The following is a 20,193-nucleotide window of genomic DNA, read 5'->3' on the forward strand; positions in this document are numbered from 1 at the left end:
AATTTTAGTCCCACTGTGTGATCCCAGAAGCATGGCAAGGCATATCCATTCTTGACAGTCTCTAGAATGGTGCATAGATTTCTCTGAAGAGATCTTTGAAGAGATAATTTGATGCTGATGGCGTAGCTGATTCTTGTTTAGCAGTAGAATGGGGAGAGACAAATAATGCTCCACGTCTCCCTGCATCCTGGAGAAGGACAAGGCAACCACATTGCTTACAGCACCTGTGAGGCAGCTTTGAGGACTCTCATCTTTTATAAAATCAACAAAAGCTCTGTGGATTGGAAGAACGGAGCATGCAGGGTTCTGGAGCAGGAGAATGCTATACCACTACAAAAGCTGTTAGTCTTGAGGCATTCTCAGCATGAGTTAAAAAAACATGGTGTTCTCAAATGCCTCTCTCTGCTGATCCTTACTGAATCCTGTAGGAAGAGATGTACCAGTAGGGAAAAGTTCACATATCTAGCATAGATCCCTTACCAGTGGAATGTAAGGGAAGCGTAGCATAGTTATCAAAAGAGCTGTAAAAACAATCACTCAACTTTCTACTGAGTCATTGAGGAGAGATGGGGCTCTGAGTGACCTGAGATGGTTTAGCCACTTTCTGACTTTTACTCTGATTTTATTCATGGAAAACTTATTTGTAGCTCACAGAGAAGAAAACAGCTAGTCACCTAAAACATTAAGTAATGAAATTCAAATGTACTGAGTTAATCACTGGAAAAGTGCTTCATCTGGAAACTCCATGGGGGATCATGTTTCAGAACACAAGTGTCCTTGTACAGTATGCATTTCCTCTTTGGTTCGTAGGTTTGCTCATGCAGTGATTTTGAGTAATATTGAATTACTGCCTGAAGCCATGCCTGACTATCTCTTTCATTAATTACCTTCCATTGCTTTGGGACAGATTCCATGATAAATATATGGATCCCTGGTGTAGTAACCTTTACCGTGTACTTAGAATAACTGATAGGCATGTAATCTCAGAATCTGTGAAATTTTTTTTTTCTTCTCATAGATTACTACTATGCTCTTGCTATGTGACTAGTCTGTCCACACTGCCATATTGTGTTTGCTGTAAGGTGCTGCTAACCAATCAGCCTCAACACACTACACCAGTCCAAAAGTGAGATAGGTATGACTTTGCAGACAATGGATTTGTTTCTTCTTTGTCTTTTTTTTTCAGTGTGTTATTAAAGATGGGAGAAATTCTGTAATCTGGGCAATGGATACTTCAGAGTCGATAAAGGAGAGCATATCAAACAACCATTTTTCTGTGTTACTTCTCAGTAGGTGTCTCAGAAGCTGGTCATTCTGGAAAGGTGCTCACTTGTAACCCTTCCCATGTCAGACACCATTTTGTCAGACTGCCTCTCTGCTGCCATCAGAGGGAAAATGTAACAAGATATTGGTGGGAAGTTCAGCCTCTACTGCCAGATTACCAACATTCACCTCTGATATAGTGAGTCAAAATAATAAAATAGGAGGCAGTACTTTCAGAGCAGCCCTTGCAGTTTGTTATAACTAATATGAGCTAAAACTGTCTTTTTACCAAGACAGGATCTCAGGTGAACAAAACTTTTCACTGCCATTTAATGGGTTTGATCTCAATTGGGAATCAGATAAAGGGATAACCAATAATCTCAATGTCCTTACCATTTCCAGCATCTTTGCCACTAGAGCTGTTCTCACTCAAACAGTACCTTTCAACAATTTTTCTTGGCCTCTGTAATTGTAAGGGTGGTTTGGAACAGCATGAGAGAGCAGTTCAGGTGATGCTAAAAAGAGGAAGAGACTAAGAATTGACTAATACTTAATTCCTTTAGTAAAGCTGTGCTTGAACAAATTACAGTTACAGGTTACAACTACTGAAACCAAGAAGATAATTATGCAGATATAAACATATATCTGCAAATTTATAAGACAAGATTCATGGATGAGTCTAAAAGATCTTGAATTTCAAGTATAACATTTTGAATGCATTTGGTATTAATCCATTAAAAATTGTTTTTGAGCTCTCAACCATAACAGATTAGATCTAGACCCAAGCTTTTTTCTTGGTATTCTTCCTATTTTCCCACGTAATCAAATAACCTTTTTCTGACATTCTGATATAGTTTAATATGTTTCTATTAGGTTGACTGGAAAAGAAGGGCACTACTCAAGCCAGAAAACACTGAAGATGCATTCTTAATAAATGTGTGGGTACAAAGCTATATGAGAAGAGTAGGGAAAGCCAGTTAAACTGTCAAAGCTTTAAATATGAAAGAGAACCATGAGGAGTGTACAGCAATCAGAGTTTTTTTGATTAGTTAATCAGGTTTGACAGTGATGCAGAATTTCCTTTGGTAAAAGATATTTAGAAAAATGCCAACTGACTATATATATCCAAAATCCGTAAGAGTAATGTTGCTAGTCTACAGTTGCTTATGGTGCAGAGAGCTTTTATTTGCATGACCAAACAAGCAAGTCAGTTTTATGGCAACCCCTATCCTCTTGAGCCTGAACACTCCTATTGCTAAGCATCCATATAATTTATGCCTATAGAACTACAATTCCTCAGAGTAATTTTTCTTCCATCTGTTCAGCTTGAATGGAGAACATTTGTTAAACAGTGTTTGGAGGGATGCTGGCAGTAAAATATCCTGATGTAAAAATACCCACCCTGATGTTAGGCTAGTTAACTGGTCATTGTAGGCACAAAGCTGACATTGTTAGGTTACAGGGAGCTAGAAGTACAAAAATAAGTGAAAACATCATCTTCTATTCTTATAAACTTGAATATTATTTCCCAGTGTTCTTCTAAAAAGATTAAGATAAGTAACTAAATACCTACTTAGAATAATTGAAAATAATTGTGGTCCACCTGTCTATTGTATAAAGTTAGACTATGTCAAGTCCTGGCAGTCTAATACTTTTTCAATTCAAGAAGCCAGAGCCATGTAACTATTAAGCATGATTACGTCTCTTCATCGTCGTCTTCCATTTCTTTACTTTCTAATGTTAACTGCTACAAAAAAAGAGTCAACTTAAGTTTCAGAATGTCTGCCAGAAAGCTTTTGGGATTCCCTTGGGGATTGAATTTTACGTTCTTCAGCAAGCAATGTCTGTCTCCAGAAATGCAATAGAAAAACAGTATTTTTCTTTTTCATCTAATATCAATGTCCAAGCTGAGTAGAACTCTGATTTTTTTATTTTATTTTATTTTCAAGCCTGAATAGCATCTTGTGTTGGTGTTAGTATGTGCCTTTTTTTGAAGCTTCATTTGTTATTATTAAGCAGCTGCTAACATATACAAAAGTTCTTTTTCTTTTCTGGGTTAAAATAATGGCTTTTAACTTATCTGAAAGTTTCACTGCTATTGTGCTTGTTGGGCTATGCTAACAGCAGTGAAAGAACACTACTGAATGCAGCAAATGTTTGATTTATTTCTAAGCCTTTCTAAACTGTAAATCATCTGCATTTCTTTCCAGCGTTCTCTTTTTCCTTACTGGTAAAAAATTAAATACAGTTATCTGTGATTTTTGTTGAGTTCAACAAAACAAAGGAGTTTTATGTGTCCAGCAGTGACTTTACAGTGACTTTACAGTGACTTTACATATGAAACTCAAATGTGATCTAGATTTTCAAAGTGGTGTTGGATGAGCATTTTCGAGGAGTTTTGATGTCTCAAACTGCAGGAAGCTTGGAACACTGTTCCTTCTGAGGTAGGCGAAGCTGAAATCTGATTTTGGATTATTTGTATGCAGCAAATATACACATTTCCCTTCCCCTCTATCATCCCAGTTCTGTATTTCCAAGACCACAAAGATTTCGCTAAGGCTAAAAAATATAAAAATTGTAAAAGCAAAGGAAAAAAAAAATATTTTTAAGCATTGTGCATACAAAGTTTGAAGAGCAGTGAAGTGTGCATACAAAGAAAGAGTCACTTTTGAAAGTCTTAAAGTCACAAAAAAGTGACTTTAAGAGCTGAAACTGTTTGCCATCTCTGTTACTGTACAGCTCATGTTCTGCAAAATCACTACTACCAACTATGATTGAGTTGCTTAGACTACTCCTTTAACTTTACAGGGTGTGTAAGTCTTGTGATCCTCTTTAGACTCTCATAGGAAAACTTAAGAAACCAGTAGTGTTTATAAATTATTCCTTATGGCTTTCAAGATATTTTTTTTTTTTTACCTTCCTTCCTTTTTTTAACTTGAGTTCAGGTTGATATGCAATTGACAAATAGTGATGATATTTGCTTAATAACCCATAGCACACACCCAAGGAAATGCACAAATCTATTTTAGGGCTGAACTATATGCTTCTCCTTTACCTAGCACCACTTGAAGTGTAGATCAGGAGACTTCTGCCAACCTAAAGTCAAAAAGTGGCTTGTCCTGTCTGGCATTATTTAGAATCACACAGAGCTTTGTTTCTTGCAGGCTGAAGAAAGTGGTAGGGAAAAATGTTACACCAGCTGCAGATCTCTTAAGGACACCTGGCTCTTGAAGGTGTGTGTATGTATGTGTTCCAGGGACATGGGTGAAAAAGCCCAACTGACAGAATATACTGCAGGAGAAGGGGAAAAAAGGAACTTCCTGAATAGAGGTGTTATTTGTCAAAGGATCTCAACATTGCTACTGAACTAACTCTAACTCTTTTGGTCATTTTTGGTCATCTAAGGAATTTTCCTTTATTTAAAACTTCCTGGGTCCTTTCACGTTCCCTGCTGGAATTCCGCACTTTGTTTTTGCCCTATAGAACATTTTAGTAAGCATTAAGAGAACAAAATAACATGTCTTAGAACTGTCCTCAGTTTGAAAACCATTTTAAATGTCAGAAACATAAGTAGACTTAAATAATTTTAGCTTTGATATGTTGCAGCATCAGCAACACATTGTACTGGGTAATGATTTTTTTAATTCCTAAAGTGATGCTTTTTTGTGTTGTTTTTGTTTTAAATTAACATAGCAAGATCTAGTCAATTTTGGGATGGCTTGTCATTCAAAGTTGTAAAAAGTAATACAGTTCTATAACATTTCCTGCATTGCAAACTGTTACTGAGGTGGGTTAAAATATGGAGGTTAACTAGATATCAGAACTACTAGAACTGTACATGTATAAAATGCATTTAGGCATACTAAACCTCATTCTACTCATCACCTTTGCCATTTTGGAAATTGTTTTGAAGGAGCTGGCTTAGCAAATGCCAACTATTGTGAACACAGATGAGGCCACCAACTTGGTCCTGTGTGCCCAGGCTGAAGCTGTACCACTTGTGTTTGGTCCTCCCCAGATTTTATAACCTCAGGACAGTGCTGCAGCAAATGAGCTGGCTGGGTGACTTAATACACAACTTTCTCCCCTTCGAGCCTCTACAGATTACATTTCACAGTAGAGGGCAGTGTGCCGTTGGAGTTCATCCTCTCGAGAAGTGCTGTGTTAACTTCTGATTTCTTATAGGCAGAAGGATTCCAGGGCGCACTTCAAACTTACAATTTTAGCTCCACTCTATGCTTATGCCTAATTAAGGTAGTTCTATTTTACTTAAGCTCTTGCTTTAGTTTGTAATGGATTTTTTTTCCCCTTTGTCTGCTCTGCTGCCATGCATTTTTAAATAGCGGCAGCGTTCCATCCCAGATATGGCTATATTTTAGTGGTCAGCAAGTACATTGCTATATTGAGTATTTAGTTAAATGCCTTGTGGATCTTTCTGTCTAAAAAGAGCTCCATTGAGACTAAGAGGATATTATTATTCATAATGTGGTGACTAGTTTCACACATGGCTGAAGCAAAATAAATCATCACTGTTTTTAACAAAACAGTGAGTAGACCTCTTGTTGACCACAGCATATTTGTGGTCAGCAAAGAAAGAGTCTTTTATAGCTATTAATATGCTGCCAAGGTGCTTTAGCTGAGATTTTTGCCTTAAGGGAGGTGGGCTTCCACCACTAAATATTCATGCTTCTCTGCTAAGCCTGTTTCTAGAGCCTTACTCTTACAGAGGGATTTGATGCAAAATACGGTCCTGAAAAGAGAAAGTGATCATTGAAATAATTGATACAGTTAAATACTGCCTAAATGCTGAATCTGATAAGAAAATGAACAATGTTCTTGAGTGTTTAGGCAGTAATTTTTAGTTTTGAGTGGTCCTAAACAAAACAACACACATATCAGCACTTCTGTGATGCACACAGCATACACCAGCATAAAGCCCATTTACCTTGAAGGTTTTAAGCAGTCCTGAAGAATACCAAAGCATCACACTGATCCTCTAGTTGTTTATGCTTCTGGTTCTTTGCAGTTAAACTGGAGTTCAAACATCAATTATAATTGATCTGTTTATTACTCAGACAAGGGAATGAAGTTGTTTAGGAATGCTGTCATCTTCTGATTAAGCACCCATACAATGCTATATGACTTCTGTGAACTGGCTTGGGGCAAAACAGAGCAATTTTCTACATGGAAAGTCCTGCTGAACAGACACTGATGGCAGCCAGCACTGGTTCGTAAATGCTCCCTCTCGTCGCTTTTTGGAAGTTAATTTGAACTTTTCAGCTTGTGTGCAGACATCTACCCAACTGAAGAGCCCACCAGAAATTCTTAATTCCTTCTTCCAAAAAGCAGGAAGTTGGATCACATCAACATGCTGCTTAAATAATGCAAAAGAAATGTAGTTTGTGATGGGAATGATGAGAGGAAAAGATCTGAAGCAGTATAAAAAGAGTCATGGGTTGTGTGAGAAAGGAGGGAGTATAAAATAGGAAAGCCCTTCTACATGGCATATCATTATATAAACTGAAAGCAGATTCTTACTCTAAATGCTTACATTTGACTTGTTTCTTTACGTAACATTTACAAAAGGCCCTACTCTGATCTCAACCAACTGTAAAAAAGCTCCACTGGGCTTGGCGAAAGCTCTGTGAACTTCAGGGAGGGAAGTCTTGTGTGAAATAAGAAGCAGTGTCATCTTTGTGAATTTATCTAAACCTTGTTGTAGCTCTCCAGATGAACTTTGAGTGTTGCATATTTGCAAACATGAAAAATGCAGATAGCTTATTGAAGACATTTCTCAGCGTCTGGTGCATTAATAAATAAACTTAGATTACGTTTGTGTGGCATACAGAGTGCACTCCTAGTCTTTACATCACTCCACAGAGTGAAGTAAGTGATCTCTGCTATTTCTAAACCACATTAAAAACATCCATTGTCTAATTTTAAAAAATACCTTAAAATATTCATACCTGACTAAAGGTTTTCTTCAACCTGCTGTATGCTGAAAGTGAAATAACTGTACTCACATAGAGAGACTTTGTGACTGGAAAATGAGATTTGTCAAGATTTGGAATCTGTATGTGTGAATTGAGATCAAGTTTGCTATTTTATTTACAGGGATAAGTTGCTCTAAAAGTTATCTTGGGGGGAAAAAAGAACAGCAAACCAACAACAACAAAAAAAAAAAAACACGCTTGTGAGCCAAAGTGTATCTACATAAGCAGATGTAGGTAAAGTTGAGCTTATGCTCTGTTCTGCCTGTGCTATGGGCTGGCCACATATGAGTCAGTTCATAAATGACATGACTGAATCAGCATCTCTATGAATCACTATCTCCATTTAGGACTTTTGTAGCTTACTGAAGAGTTTTGAATAGGAAATGGTTTCTTTCTGGATAAGTGCATGTATAGAAATACACTTTAGAAAACTTCATGCAGCAACTATGTCCTTAGCCAACAAATATATCTTGGTGCCCAGCTGTTACACATGGGGCTCCTGGCAATTCTCTGGAGAAATATGAACAGGAATTATTGGTTCAAAAATGAAATTCAGCTGAAGAGATTAGATCTTAACTAATGTGATTTTCTGTCATCTGTGGTAAACAGCCACTGTCCACAAATTGAGCTTCTTTTAAGGCACTTGGCAAACAGTTTTTCTAAGTAAGGACTAGAAACTGTTTTCCCAAAGTTTCCTGGAATTCTGTCTATGCCTGTAGCTACTGTAATACCCACCATCTTATTCATTATCTTGGGGCTTTTTCTTTTCCACGCTGATGCTAAATATGGACTATTAAAGAGATCTTGATTGGTTCCTGCTGAAGCAGTTCTGTTGGTTGCTGTGGATCAGAACTTTTGAATGGCAGGAGCAGGAGAGCAGGTGACATTTTATAATGCTTTCCTGTGGGAAAAATTTTCTCTCTTTTGCTGTTTCAGTGCCAACTTTGTGCAAATGTAATTAGTTTTGTGATATGAAAATGAGAAATCTTTATGAGTTTCCATGCAATCAGACACAAACATCAATTTGTGGCTTTGTCTATTATTCTGCCTTCTTCTGTATTAAAGCTGGATATTTCTGTGCTTTTGTAGAAGCTGCTGCACTTTTTCCCTGGACAAGAATGAAGGTTTCTCAAAGAGAGTCCAGAAGTCATCTTTGGAGTCTGGATGCTGTCTCTGCTTCAGAGTCTCTCTGCCATAAAACAAGCATCCACACAGCCTTCTTCCTCTGCTGCTGCCTGTGAGATGAAGGTATTGCTTTTCAGTTTTACGCACATTCTCTGGATGAAAGACATTAAGTGTGGAAGTTTGTAATGGCCCAGTAAATATTCAGCAGGATTTAACTTTTTGTGCCTACTTCCGAGTGTTAAAATCTTAGAAATATACATTAACACTTTCAGAGGAAAAATAGTACTGGAAGTCTCTGAGTTATGAGCAGGAACTTGCTCCACTGCAAGTACCTTGGGAGGGTCATTCAGCTGAGCTGGGAAACTTCAGAAGTCTGCCAAATTTGTTCCCATGTGTGACAGTTTAGCTCTTCCTCAGACAGCAGAGCTCCCTAGTAATGGCACCAAACATCACCTTCCTTCTCTTTCTCTGCAGAGCAGAGCATACTACACTGCCAGTGCCTTCAGCTTTGTAATGTGAAAAGCAACGCTGGTCACTGAGGCAGTTGCATTTTATCAATAAAAGCAGGGTGAGAAGCCATGCTAGGATATAACAAACCTGACCTTTCTGTTCATAGGTACCAGGCTGCTCAAGCTAGCCACAGATATTTTAGCTGGTATTTTGTCTAGGCCAAGCCATTCTTGAAAAGTAAAGCTTGTTTATAAAATCTCCACTAAAAGCAGGTGTTGCAGACATCCCATTAGTAACCTTTGACTTACCTTCCCCTTTGAAACTTTTCATCCCAAAGGACTGACGTTTCAAAGCCTTTATTCTTTTTTTTTTTGTCCCTCCAAGTTTGCATATTGTAAACATTTTTCTTCTCTGCTCTGATGGAACAGAGCCAAAAATCTGCACAATGGGGGAACTAGATGTTAATGAGCAGAGATTGTGGGAAAATGTGTACGGGGCTGCCCTGCCTGACCTGCATGATAATGCTACATTTAGCACATTCTTTTCCATTGGGGAAGCAGGCCTTGAAATGGTAGCAAACAACACATATTGTGAAGGTTTGTTTTAAAGAAAACTACTTTCTTCAGAGAGTGGAAATAACAAATTATTTATTGTATACAGTTGGCAGAGTGACAGCTGGCCCTGGAAATATTTATGCACAAACAGAGGTGTGAAAATATATATTCTTCATGTTTTCAGTAAAATCACTTTCATGTAAAGTTTAAATGTTGTAAAACGCTGGTATGGCATACAGACTCATGCTGAATTGAGAAAGTCTATAATGACTATGGTATTTAGGAACTGATGAAGAAAAAGTGGCTATTGGGTCCGTTAGGACAGAGCATATTCAAGCACTTTGGCATCTTCTAAATAGTTTTTTACTCTAGCTGTGCTCATGGCCCCTTTTTAATGTGTTTATGTTAGTCGAGTTTTGTTTGTACAAAACGCTCCTGAAAAATTAATTTTGGCTCCTCTGAGTCAAGTTTCATTTAATCATAAAACAAAACTTATGTCTCAACCATATGAAAATCGTTAGGGGCAAAAGGATTCTGAGAACATAAACAACATCATGTGACTTAAACACCCAATTGCACAGCTTGAATCTATCAAGTGGTGAACATACTAAAATACTAAAGAGAACATTTACAGTCAGCATTTGGTGTGCAATGAGTAGGGAGAAATTTGTTTGCACAAAACTGACTAACAAAGAGAAGTACTGAAGGGCTTCATAACAAAAGACTGACTGTAGATAATTTCTGAGCAGAGAGAGGGTTTTAAATCCATTGAACAAGCTATTCCTTACAAACTTTTTACCCAGCTATCTTTTAATTATATTTTATATGTCCAACTCTACTCTTCCAGTTAGGGAAATAGTACTTCATGTAGTAAACAGTTCACATTTGTATGCAATTTTTACAAATGACATTCCAAATTCTCATCAGGAAATGCTTGTTACTTCATAATCAAAGATTCCTAAAGAGCTTTCCATGGGGAAAGAGACTTCCTGTAATTGCCTTAACGACAACACTCTTATGGAGTGGATATGGGCTCAGAGCCATATTTGGCAAAGGACAAAGCAAACTTCTTAGTGGAACATCTGCTAGGTAAGGACATACCTTAGAATAGATTTACTGATGAATTCAACCTTGATCCCAAAACTATTTCTACCCTAACACTACTGTCTTAGTTCTGCTACATGTCTTCAGGAACAACTTCAAACTCCAGCTAACACCAGAAGTTCAGAGATAGTTAACAATACGCTTTGAAGCTACTCAAATCCACTTACGTTTTTCATAGTAAAAGAAAAGAATGCAAAAAAATCAGTTCCTTTTCAGGGATCTTTAAAATGGTGTGAGACATATGTGACCAGCTGACTTCCTGCCAATTATTGGATGTATTTATTTTCTCCACAAATAATGTCTTTGTGCCATGAGCAGCCAGTGACTCCAGCTACCGTTCCTTCAGAGCAGCTAAAAGGATGATAGCTGTTCTGTATGTTCTGAAGGCTATGAACTAGTTGGATATCCATGTAGGTACATCCACACTCTCATACCACTAGGAGGTCCTCTTGCCCCATTACTTAAGTGGGATGACCTTGCAGTTTGTTCTGAAGAAATCTTTATGATCTACTTGGGTATCTGTTACCAAGCTGGGTACATTTATTTCCTGTTTTTCACTCTCCTTCCTCATCTATCACTTCAGTTCTAGGTTTCCAATGTCCCCTACTACTTGGTACAGCAACTACACAACATCTCTGCACTGTCAGATATTTCTGGATAATGATTTAAATCAAACCTTGAGATACTTTCAAGACAAGCGCCAATTTGGTGACCGTGTCTATCCTTTCTTGGTAAAATTTTGGCTTGTCTGTCATTCTCATGGAGCTTTCATTTTATCATGTGCCTCCTTGGGTTGAGAACTGGCTGACTGGCAGAGCGCAGAGGGTCATTGTTGGTGGTGCAGAGTCTGGCTGGAGACCTGTAACCAGTGGTGTCCCCCAGGGGTCTGTGCTGGGTCCGGTGTTGTTCAACATCTTCATCAATGACCTTGATGAGGGGATAGTGGCCACCCTCAGCAAGTTTGCTGATGATACGAAGTTGGGAGGATTGGCTGACACGCCTGAAGGCTGTGCTGCCATTCAGCGAGACCTGGACAGGCTGGAGAGCTGGGCAGTAAGAAACCGGATGAGGTTCAACAAAAGCAAGTGTAGGGTCTTACACCTAGGGAGGAATAATTGCATGCACCAATACAGGCTGGGGGATGAGCTGCTGGAGAGGAGCTCTGCGGAGAGGGACCTGGGCGTCCTGGTGGACGACAGGTTGGCCATGAGCCAGCAGTGTGCCCTCGTGGCCAAAAAGGCCAATGGCATTCTGGGGTGCATTAAGAAGAGCGTGTCCAGCAGGTCGAGGGAGGTGATCCTCCCCCTCTACTCTGCCCTGGTAAGGCCTCATCTGGAGTACTGTGTCCAGTTCTGGGCTCCCCAGTACAAAAAAGACAGGGATCTCTTGGAAAGAGTCCAGCGGAGTGCCACAAAGATGGTGAAGGGCCTGGAGCATCTCCCCTATGAAGAAAGGCTAAGTGAACTGGGTCTGTTTAGCCTTGAGAAAAGAAGACTGAGAGGGGACCTGATCCAGGTTTATAAATATCTGAGGTGTGGCGGCCATAGCGGTGAGGCCAGTCTCTTTTCAGTGGTACGTGGAGACAGGATGAGGGGAAACGGACATAAGCTGCAGCATAGGAAGTTTTGCACGAATGTGCGTAAGAACTTCTTCACGGTGAGGGTGAAGAAGCACTGGAACAGGCTGCCCAGGGAGGTTGTGGAGTCTCCTTCTCTGGAGATATTCAAGTCTTGCCTGGACGCCTACCTGTGCGACCTGGTGTAGGGAACCTGCTTTGGCAGGGGGGTTGGTCTCAATGATCTCTAGAGGTCCCTTCCAACCCCTACGATTCTGTGATTCTGTTTATTTGTCTTCCTCTTCATTACACTCAAGGGATGTTGTGCTCTATGCTTTGGGAATTGCCCCAACTGAAAAAGTCAGGGAGTTGCACTGTGGCTGGAAACAAGAAAGCAGAAACAGAGTGTCTGTAGTGGAAGAAGGAAGAGGACCCAGGAAAGTTACTTGTTCTTTTCATTGTTCAGTACTTGTTGGGTTCTAACTACCATGTGACTTTGATTTTAATTTATTAGCTGAAATTCTGCAACACAAAGACCATCACATCACAGCTCATAAATGGTGATTATGCCCCTGCTGTTGATGAGAGCTCCCAGCCCACCTCCCTTTGAATACTGTACTTATATTCTTGAAGTTTTCTCCAGCTTTGCTTTCAAAGCCCTGCAGAAAAAAAGGAAAAAAAAATATATATATATATATAGTCCTATCTTCGTAAGTTAGTTCTTCTAGCTTCACTGTTTGTATGTACTTGTACTTGTTTGTATTTACTTGTATGTAAATGCTGTAAGAGATTGCATCGAGATCAGATAATGCACACTGGCCTGGGCTTCTTCTACTTAACGCTAACTTCCCTTTGAGCAATTACCATCAGTTGGACTAAGTGTTTCAGGAGAATAGGATCAGATCTTAGTCTTTCCTGCACTGACTATTTTGAGAAATAGAAAGCATTCATCTTACCTTCATTTCCCACAAACTTTTGAGTACTCAGAGCACTCAAAGTTAGAAGAGTGACAGTTTTCAGTAACAGCTGGCTGCCTGCACCCATGCTCCTCTGAAGAGATTAGATTGGAGAGTTATGTTAAGTTAGATGTATTTTGGGCTGTTCTTTCTAAGCCTTTTAAGTTAAATGTGAGACTTATTCAGAAAAACATCGCTATTAAGAAAAGCATTTAAGCACAAGATAAAACATGATTCTAGATAGGAATCAACAAGCCTTTGATCAGATGTTTCTTAAATTAGGTCCTTACAGAGTTGATCTCACATCATCTTTTTCTTTCTTTCTCTGCTGCAAAAAAGATGTTATCTTCATGACATCTACTATAAATCCATCTCCAATACTTGTGTAATCCATTACCAATATCTTGCCACCTCTAGATTTTTAATGCAATCCCCCATAATTCTCATTAAAAGTGGTACCAGTGTTGCTATTTTACCAATGTCCTGAATTACAGAGAGGATAATTTTCCCACTCTCACAAAAAGAAAATAGTACTTATGAAGTCTAGTCATCTTTGCTTTCCTCACTGCATTCTCCTTCCTGAAAATGGAGAAAAAGATTTATTTTGAGGCAGTGATGTTTCCCAGAGGGATTGCGGGTCAACTCTCAAGACATTTGAGCTTTTGCAACCTCAGTTGCTGCCAAAAAACTCTTCTCTTTCATGACTTTAGCTATGGGTGACCCTCTATTAAAAGTCTTGTTCTGCTGTGATTTATAAATATATCTTAACTGATAAATGAATTATTTCCTTCAGTTAGACTATTGTTATGTAGTTAAGATACATTGCTAAGCAGTGTTAGTAAATTCACAGCACCGCAGTAGAATTACTAGTTTGTCAGTTGTCTTGTGTTTTCATTTCTTGTAGTTATGCCCTGTACATTTTTACCTTTCTAGCATGACTTGGATTCAGTTTGAGTAAGTATTGTCAATCATTATTGCATGATATAGGAAACAATACTAGAAAACAAGGTCTTGCCATTTTCAATCTAACAGAACAGCTCTGTTGCTGATATTGTCTGACTGCATAACAGATGGTCTAGTGTCCCATGAGAAGACAGCCACTTCCTTGCATAATAAACAAAGAAGGAGAAGTTGTCTGCAAATCATTAGCATATTGTAAAGTTAGATGCAATGTCTTGATATTGTCAGAATGGGTTCCTCAAGCACATTTCTTTGATATTCTGTCATAAGTTAGATACAAGACAGCATTAAATCAAAATTAAAACTTTAAAAGGCTGCCAACTGTTTAACTGTTCCCAACAAAAGAACGCCAGTAAAAATATCCTCCATTTTCTAAATATTGACAGCCAACTAGCTGATAATAAAGGTTTGAGTATGAGTACCTTTTATTAGAGGGAGACAAGATTATTCAGCCCACGTGTCACATTCCCAACAATGTGGGGGAGATTCCTTTTTCCTTTCTACAAATCAAGACATTAGTTCTAGTGCTGTTCTTGCTTGAAGCGCAGATTTGGTATTGTATAGTGAAAGCTTATGAAATTCTTGGCTGTTTTAAAAGTATTTTCCCTTAAAATCAAAAGTTAACGTGTTATGTGTATATAGATATAGATATATACACACACATAAGTATGTATATGATGTGTATATATATATATATACATTGTATGTTGTATTTAATAATGTATGTATAATGTAATTATATAGAGAGAATATACAAGGGCTACTCCAAAATTAATACCTCCTATTTCATGATGTTAGCCCACATTGTCAGAGGCAAATGGTGGTGTTATGGCAGTAGAGAATTTAACCTTCCCCCCACTATCCCATTACACGTTGTTGCCATGTGATGGATGGCAGCAGAGCGGCTGTCTGATAGAATGGCGTCTGACATGGAAGTGTGTATGAAGTAAAGAAGTGGAACTGAATTCCTACATGCAGAAAAAAATGGCAGCCATTGACATTCATCAAGGCTTGCTGAATGTTTCTGGAGACCAAACAGTGGATGTGAGCACAACGAGACGGTGAGTGGTGCATTTCAGCAGTGCTGACAGCAGATCACCTCTGCTGATGCAGATTCTTAAGGGAATGTCATACAGGCTCTTGTTCATTGCTGGTGAAAATGCATAGCAAATAGTGCCTGTGTTGAAAAATAGTATTTTGTAGCTGAGAATTTGCTCTATCAATTAGTGCTCGTGCTCTTTGTATGTCGTAGTTTCTTTGGAAATATATAGCATGCATTACTTTCAGAGAAGCCTACTTATATACGTATGTCTATGGCTGATTGTTTCTGAAAAGAAATAAGTGACGTGTTGCCATTTGCAGAGGAATGAAGCTTTTTTGTGGGGAAGCAGGTTTTGCACCTTTTAAAAAGAGTACTAAATATGGTGTTCCAAAATTAAGCTACAAATTATTCTTTCCGATTCTGCCAGAAAAACAAAACATAGCAAACCATTTTTGTACATCTTAAACTTTTTTTAACCAATGACTTATGGCACTGTTGGCACAGCATCTTAAAAAAAATAAAAGGGGGAAAAAATGGAAAGAAAAAAAAAAATCACCCAAATTCCAGATGTGTAATGCTATTTAAGTTTGGAGATCATGGTGTTACTGAGCAATATGCTATTTACTTATTTGCCCAGATAGGTTTTAAGTCCTCCACCATAAAAGTTCAAAACAGAAATAACCCCAGTGATTTGTGGGGAAAAAAAATCCAATCTGGATAGATTTAGTTGAAGATCTACTTTTTGTCTGTCTTGAAGTTAGGAAAGTTTTAAAGCTAGAACTAAAATCTTTCCTGGGCATTGCTAAAGACATTAAAGGAAGTATTTTAAACTGAAGCATTGCCAAAATACGAAGAGAAACACTGCAGACTGTTTCTTTTTGTCTATTATCAGTTTTATTACTCATATTTCTGTTTCTAGAACACAGTCTTAGCAGAGAAAAGTTCAGAAGAAAATATACTAAAATTAATGTAAGCCCCACTTAACACTTTCTTATATTATGTGCTTTACACTGACAGAAATGGCTCTAATTTGCTAAAAAATGGGTAGAACTAAGAGAGGGATTTTTTCAGAAAGAGTAGTCATTTGAGTTTTTATATTCACAATATGTGAATAATATGCAGCATAACACATCTCCTGAAGTGTTTTGACTTTTTAGATTGTTAGTTATGTGTACATTTTCCACTTGACCTCTTTGAGAAAATACAGAAGTTTCTCCATAATCTATAATGTATGAAATTCTACGTTTTCTGGAAGCACAAATCCTGAAAATGCAACTTCACTTTTCATTGCTTGTAACTAAACTTGCACTCTGTGTTCCTATTTCATTCAAAGATGTAAACTGCATATTACTAGAGTACCATAAGCCATGTACATTGCTTATGATGTTTGTTAATTAGCAAATTCAGATCATCTAGATGTACTGTAGGAGTCTAACCTCCTTGAGTTTAACCTAGGATTGTGTGAAAATTGTCAGATTATTTTAAAATTTCTGCTATTAATCTTCCATTTCTATTCATTGTTCTCTCTATCTTTACTTGTCTTAGGAAAAGAAATGAAACACACTTCTCCATAAAGGCTATGTACATTGTAAAAGTAACAATGCCACACTTACAGCAAACACTGTAATAATAGGAAACAAGTATATTATTCTATAGCTCATTCTTTATCATATAGAATCTATGTATGTGCAAAGGACCTCGGGACAGTTAGTAGAGTACAAAACGGGGCGGGGGCTTGAGGCAGGGTTTTGATGCTTTGAAGCAGCTTTCCACTGTATTTGAAACAGTGCAAAGAATAGTAACTTCTCCTTAATCCTCTTTCTGAATAAAACAATAACGTTTCAAAGGCTGCAATAGTTTTGAATATATAATTAAGCTAAGCCCCTTTAACTTAGCACCATAGTAATTCTATGGGATCATATGTAACCAGTGGTTAAAGCGAATAACTGGATAAAGATTTGTGCCTTGAGTTTAGCAGGACCTCTGAATCATACTTTGAACCAAGCCAACCCTGAGCATTCTTTGCCCTCATTCATTCCCACTAGGCCCTTTTCTGAAAAGCACAGGCAAAACAATGCAACAACTCTTTTGAGGAGGGCTTTTTAGGTCCTGGAAAAAGTTTAAGAGAATAGAAATATTTGGGCTGCTCTGTTTGTAATGAGAGTCGTTGCACTGCCTTTTGTACTTGTTATCATCTTCAGTAAATTTGTAAGCCTGCTAGAGTAGACTACAGCTAGAATTCGTACGCTTCTTCCAGTGAGGCCATGAAACAGCAGTTTAGTAAGATAAGTGCTTCTACAATACTATAACTACAGCAGGTTTTCTCATATTGGTGCAAATAATTATTCTTAGTATTAGAAAGTCTTATAATGCCTCCTTCACAATGGTCAGTGATTGAGTCTGAGTCAGCCGTTTGGATTACAAAATTACACTGCTTAAGTGTTTGTTCTGTACATTGATTTCAATGCTAAACTTTCTCCTTTCTCCTTTTGCACTTTATAACCTCTGATCTCATATGTCAGAAGAAAATGACGACGTCAAACATGAAATCAAAAGCACTAATGCTACTGATAATGTGCTTCAAATGAGAGATTAAGAGATCGGTTTAAAATGATGGAGGAGAAAGGCAAGGAAGGGAAAATACATCAGAATCAGTAAAGGAAAGGTTTTGTGCTGATCTTAACAGCACAGCCAAAGTCCATGAGAGCAATTGTGTTCAGTTTATATCAACAGATATAGCTGGGGGTTCTGGCATCAGATACTATGATCTGATGTGTATTATGGGTTTCTTCAGAGATCTGCTCCATCTCTTGACTTCTGCTGCTTCTGTTCTGGCACACTGGGTAGCAAGTGATGCTTGGTGCTGGAGCCGAAGATCTCAGACCACAGCCCTGGCTATGTTTTGGTAGTATGGTAGTCTCTAAGAAAAATGAGAGCTATGGCTCACCAATCCAGTTGCTTCACTGCAGCAGACAAGAACATTACTGCAATCTTGTTTATAAATATAATGCCTTTCATGGTAAAACAGACAGCATCTTGCTTGCACAGCCCTAGCAAGCTGCACAGGAAGCATACTGCCACAACAATTGGGGATTTTCCCCTAGTTTCCAGTTACATTGAGAGCTGTGCCATGCTCTTTGCTCACTGTGCTGCCTAGAGCAGATGAAATAATTGAGTACATTCAAGTCCTTCTTGGCCTACATTTTGTTGAGCTAATAAGCCAAGTTCCCTTACTTGTCTCTTGTTAGACAGGCTATCCAATACTCTTATCATTGGAATTGTCCTTCTTTGTACATTTTCCAGTCTGAGTTTACCTTTCATAAATGTCAGTGATGAGAATTTATATGCACAGCCTCAGGTGAATTAGTACCAGGGCATGGTGCAGGAGTTTTAATAATTCCCTTTTGTACCTTGCCTGAAGCCTCCTGAAATTGCATTTGCCTCTGTAAGTGCTGACTGTGATCAAATAAAATACCATGCTCACTTTCCTACTTTGTTGCGTAAATCATGGTCTTGGCTTGTAAAAGAAAGTCTGTTTTTCTGTTGTTGATATAAGACTGCAGTCTATGCAGCTAAACTCTGTTAAGATCATGCCTGTGCAACGCTCCTACATGGACTGGGCTCCCTGGCTCTTTGTGGTCACCAGCCTTTGTTGGAGAGCACACTTATGTTGCTTGTTACCAACTTCGTTAATGAAAGTATTAAATACATTCTGTTCCAGCCTGATAGCCTTTGAGGTGCACATCTAATAACCTTTCAGTTCTTCAATTGACTTTTTTATATGATCAATTGTCCTTGAGGTTTTTTAAATGTAATAAAATACTGGTACTTAAACTCACCATTTTCATAATAAACTGATTTCTTCCTTTGAAAATGTTCCTAATGATTTCATGAAAGCTGATTTCCTTCTTTGTGCAGACAGAAGTACTTCATCAGAGTGCTGCAAGGGTAGTGTATTACATCTACCTTTGGCATGCCTCAGGTGTATTTTATTCTGTTTTCTTTTTACATTCAATTAGTCTTATTTTAACCTTAATTCTTCTTCCTAGGCTCTTTTTTGTTACTGAATAACAGTCCAGGCTGAGTTCTGTGGTTGCTCATATTACTCTTTCCCCTTTCTGAAGAGGGGGAACTAGGTTTTTTATTCTCCAGTCATGTAGTATGAGGCAGTCAGCACTTTTGTATCGAGACTACTTTGTATTTTTGACTTGAGTGCATTTCACTCTGAGAATTTCCTTCTATCCTGTACAACTTTCACACTAATTACCTTTCTCTGTACTATTGTTCAATTTCATTAGAAAATGAGTTTCTCTCAACAGCAATAACAAGATCTTTGTGAGTAATTTCCCAAATATCATAATTAAAATCTTTGTTTCATTGTGTTCTCAAGTACTTTGCTAACCCCAGACAAAGAGGGGATTTTCATTGTCGCAAGCAGGATTCAGATATCAAATCTCTCTCTTTCCTCTGCCTTACACCTTTAGAAAATTTTCTCATGAAAGTGTATATGATTTCTGAGGTGGGGAGTAATGTAAGGAGCCAATACCTGACTTTTTCACACCTGCCAGCTCTGTAGCACCTCCAGCCTTTTTCTTCAGGGCTTCAATAATTAAATCTGTGTGAAGTTTCACACATAAAATGGAACTGGATGATTCCAGCATCTAATCAGGTCAAAAGCTAAATTCCTCTAGTGTGCAACTTGTTGCTCTTGGCTGAATTGCAGCCCTGTAAACTGGAAATGTTAGATGAGATCTTTAACTTTAAAATATTAACTTTTTTTCTTTTTCTTTTTTTCTTTTTTTGCCATAGATAGAGAATCACCACATCACACAGCTGGCAGTGTGGTATCGCTGCTGACATCTTTTCTCTGCACCTTGAAACTTAAATTGCAGGATGTCTTTCTACACTCTGTTGTAATGTCTCTTTGCTGTTCTAATTGCAGGAGAACATGTGGCTGACACAAAGCATCCAAAAGCCTTGACCCAACAGGCTGATCCACTGCTAACATAGAGCAGTGTAGCTACATATTTGTGCGCTCTGAGGAGTTGGCCCCAAAGGTGACAAACTCACTCAGGAATTAGTTGTGTGTTCAGTGACTGATAATACCAGTTTAAACAGGAATGTGTAGTTTGTCATGGATGTTTTGAGTTGTGTAAACTGACTGTGACATTGGTGCCTCTCCCATGAGAAT

At 38.2% G+C, this 20,193-nt stretch overlaps 1 protein-coding gene across 1 annotated transcript in view; it reads left to right on the forward strand.

Moving 5' to 3' along the window:
- Nucleotides 1–20,193, forward strand: part of MTA3 (metastasis associated 1 family member 3) — a 591,413-nt gene that overhangs the window by 522,251 nt on the left and 48,969 nt on the right. The window contains exon 28 of the mRNA XM_085219339.1: nucleotides 8,346–8,504. The gene's annotated coding sequence lies outside the window, so the exon portion shown is untranslated. The remainder of the gene's footprint in view (nucleotides 1–8,345; nucleotides 8,505–20,193) is intronic.

The sequence above is a fragment of the Meleagris gallopavo genome, chromosome 2 (assembly GCF_905368555.1).
Source record: "Meleagris gallopavo chromosome 2, MGAL_WU_HG_1.1, whole genome shotgun sequence".
Classification (NCBI taxonomy): domain Eukaryota; kingdom Metazoa; phylum Chordata; class Aves; order Galliformes; family Phasianidae; genus Meleagris; species Meleagris gallopavo.